Genomic DNA, 3,916 nt, shown 5'->3' on the forward strand with positions numbered 1-3,916 from the left:
TGCATTCAGTCAATGTAGGACAGAAAGTGTGTTTCAAATACAAGGCAGCCCCATCAGCCCACCGTATTATTTAGGTTTTGCAATATCATTTATGGCATTACAAATTAATTACACATAACATGCTTTTATACATTTTAACCTCGAAGATAAGAAACGTAATTGTTGCTTAAAAAAATTATTTCAGGTAGCCATTTCGTTTGTATCAAGAGAAAGTGAACCTCTGAGAGTTTAGTGTCTGCCAAGTCCGGAGTCATTAGCTCAAGTCAGTATATCAGTAATGTGACATATTTTACAGCGACAGTTTTTCAAGTCCTGGCAATGTCTCTTCTCCACGGTATGCCAGATGATGAGGCATCTCCGGGATTACCCTTACATGTAGTCCACCCCTCACCCCTTTTATTCTGGATTAAACATATTATTTCCTCTTCTCACTTCTTCTATGGCTTTCCATCTTACTTATTCATAAGTCATTTCAAAATATCCTCAGAGAGCTCCATAAGGAGAAGTTCAGGGGATGGAAAATCCAAGGGAGGAAGACTGAGTATTGGACTATCTTTGGCTTCCCCAGTATTTGCTGTAACTTCTGCCAGGCTGAAGAGGCTGGAGTAGTTTCTGAATGTGGCGGCAAGCTCCGTAACTCTGCATTTCTACAAAATCAGCATCTACGTCCAGGTCCTTTTCTATTGGGCCTTTTAGAAGTCTGGCCTTTTCAGCCTTTAATTGTTTATTTTCTTTCCTTAATCTTTCATTCTCAGCCTCGAGGAATTCCATATGCCTCTTCAAATGTGCAGCTTTGCTTGCCTGCTCCTCTGTAATTGTTTTATCATCTTTTTGGGGCTTTGCTTCCAATGCATGGCTCTCTTGGCTCACTCCTCTGCCGAAGTAAAAATAGTAGTGTGTCTGGATGCCTGTCAAAGATCCCCTGAATTTTAGGCAGGTGTTTCTCTGTGAAAGAACTGTACTTCTGAGAGAGAAGGAGGGGTCGTGAGGTGCCCGAAGCTGGGCCGCTGCATCCTTGTCTGTGCTCTTCTGGGCTTTCAATCATCCCTCCCACTTTGCCCTCTTCCACCTCTCCTGGATGAGGAGAAGCTGTTTCACGTGGCTATCCCTTTGCAGTTCCAATGATAAATGAGCCCGCTCAGACGATGGATTGGTATATACACGCTTAACAATGCTTAAAAAGGTAAATGTCATGTTATATATATTTTACTACAATAAAAAAAAATAAGCTGGACTGGGTATATTAATTTTAGACAAAGTGGACTTTAGATCTTTTCAGTGATTCTTCACAGTCTTAGGTTCAAAATCTATATTCTTTAGCATGACACACAAACCTTTGAAATTCTGTTCTCTGTCTACCGTTTCAGTTCAGTCTCTTGTAAGTAGCAAGTAGTCGAGTCATTCTCAAGTGCAGAATGGCTTCAAATACGCCATGTTGCCTCTCGCCTCTGAGTCTCTGTGCCTGCTCTTCTCTCTGTGTGGAAAGTCGGTTTCCCACTCTTCATCTGGCTGTCTTCTATTCATCCTTTGAGATAAAGATGGAAATCACCTCTTTCTGGGAGCCTTCCCTAACCAACCTCTCTACCCCCATCCCAGACTTCTGGAGGTACTCTTTCTAAATGTTTCCATGGCGCATTGTCTTGTGGTGGGTGATTTCCTTGCCTGCCTCCTTCACTACCCTATCAGTGAAGACGGGGATACCGTATCTCATTCTTTATATTCCTAGTACCTAGTATGATGCCTGGCATATGGTAGGCACACAATAAATATTTGTCAAATGAATCAAATTCTGTGACAGTGCTCATGAAAGCACATGGGGGACCAAAACAAGGAAAATCTCCCCACCGCCCCGCCACTCTCTAATGTATCAGTACATAGGGTACAATGGTGTGGCATCTCCCAAACTGATAAATAAATGTTATCCTGTGATTGTTAAACTAGTGAAAACCACACACAATGGATGTGATTAGATGTCTGCAAATGTCATCCTAAGAAACAGGATGTAGCGGTGCCTGGAAATTTAATCAAGGCATGATGGAATGTGGAGGAAAGCTGTAACCTAATCAATGGCCTTAACAGCTGAAGAAAGAATATGTGAGCAGAAGGGGGGTGGTCTGTAGGGAGTGCTGAAAAGTGGAGCCAAGGAACAAACATTTGTCATTATGTCTCCAGCCCTGTCAAGGGAAAGAGTTGTTTTTTGACCACTGACACAAATATGCAGTCCACCCTATATCCCTGTGGATGCCACAGATCTCATCCAATTCCCTCCCTTTGTTCTGATTTCATGCTCACAAACAACCTCTTGATTATAATTTGGCTTTCCATGTAGATTTTCCAACAGGAGAGAATGCGCTGACCAGTCAACATGAACATCTGGTCCATTTGGCAAGGAGTGTCCTCTTTGTATATGAATGCATCGGTGTTCTGGTTTATACATCAGTCAGTTCGTGCACCCCAGGGGCTGCTGAGGTGTTCATTCTCCCAGCTCTCACTCAGCCTGCCAGTGAGGCCCTGTTCCCCTTTGTTTGCACCCTCACTCAGCATGGGCTGAGGACAAAGTAGCACAAGTCAGCCTTTGCTCCTCGAGATCTGAGCCCATCTTGCTGTGGACTCGCATCTTCTTTGTAGAGGAAAAAAGCTTTGGACCCACGGTTGGTGCAGCTGTGCAGGGTCTTTCCTCAGGACTTTTTCTCCTTTTCGGAAATCTGGCCTCTGCTACTGATACAGTTCTCAGCTTCCCATACCACGATTCATTGCCATTGTGGTTATTCACCTTAGGAATCACTCTCAAAGGTTGGGGGTTAGGAACCATACTTTCAGAGAACAGAGCTGAGATGAGTCTGGCAATGACTCGGATTCAGCCAGAGTGGAGGAAGAAGAAGACCAGCCTCTAAGTGGTTGAGTTAGTCTTGTTGAAATGGATGCTTAGACCATTTCTGTAGGCCCTAAGAACTCAACTAACGATTTGGGTAATCCCGTGAGTATTCTATGGGGTGCTTTGTCTTAATGGGCCCTTTTGAGTTCTAGGAAATGTTAGGGGCTAAGTTAGTGAGATCCTTGAGAGGAAATGGCAAATGGATCAACGTTGGGCAGATGAGAGGCCTTGAATACATTTTCAGGCTGAAAGGAAGATCCAGAGAAAGCAGAGGGAAGAATGATGGGGTCAGTGAATGCTACTTTAAGGAAAAAACAAAACAAAACAAAACAAACCTGAAAAGTGGTAATTAAATGAAGAGAATTCTCCAAGGCATCTATTCTCCCCTTGTAGTGAGAATTGAATTTCAAGGTAAGCTAATAGCCCTAGTTGATGAGGAAAAGTTCTGCCAGAAGGATGGCAGCAAATAAACGTAGAAGGATTATACGGCAAGGAAAACAATCATTTGGAAGCAACTAGAAAATATTCCTTCAGGCGAGGTGCTTTCAGTTGGTGTTAAAACACTGTTTGGTGAATGGTTGTTGTTGAGCTGACACTTGTGTAGTGCCAAAGCAACTCATCACAGATTTCCAGTGGCAAGGTGAAAAAACGGGCAATGAAGGAGTCAGGCTGTCATCGCTCATATCCTGGGATCAATCCTAGTGTTACCAAGAGAGTCAACCAGATAGTGTGGGTCTCCTGATGTGACCCAATATGGTATATACAGTATAACCGATATGTTCTAGCCAAATATGTTTAACTTGAATATATCGTTTAGATGTAACTTCCATTTTATGTGAAAAACAGGAGATGGGGGAACAAGCTGAACAATATCAAGAGGAAGCAAACAGACAAGTCCAGAGGGTAGCATATTCTGCAAGACAACTGACCTGACCTCTTCAACAGTCAGTGTGATGGAAAAGGAAAAAGGAACAAACAAAACAAAACAAAACAAAACAAAACAAAAGACTCATTAAAACAGAGATCAAAGGGATGATTGCC

At 42.8% G+C, this 3,916-nt stretch overlaps 1 pseudogene; it reads right to left on the reverse strand.

Moving 5' to 3' along the window:
• Positions 1 to 467: 467 nt before the first annotated feature.
• On the reverse strand, positions 468 to 1,194 carry LOC105290242 (annotated as a pseudogene).
• Positions 1,195 to 3,916: the final 2,722 nt, after the last annotated feature.

Source organism: Pteropus vampyrus, unplaced genomic scaffold (assembly GCF_000151845.1).
Source record: "Pteropus vampyrus isolate Shadow unplaced genomic scaffold, Pvam_2.0 Scaffold33, whole genome shotgun sequence".
Taxonomy (NCBI): domain Eukaryota; kingdom Metazoa; phylum Chordata; class Mammalia; order Chiroptera; family Pteropodidae; genus Pteropus; species Pteropus vampyrus.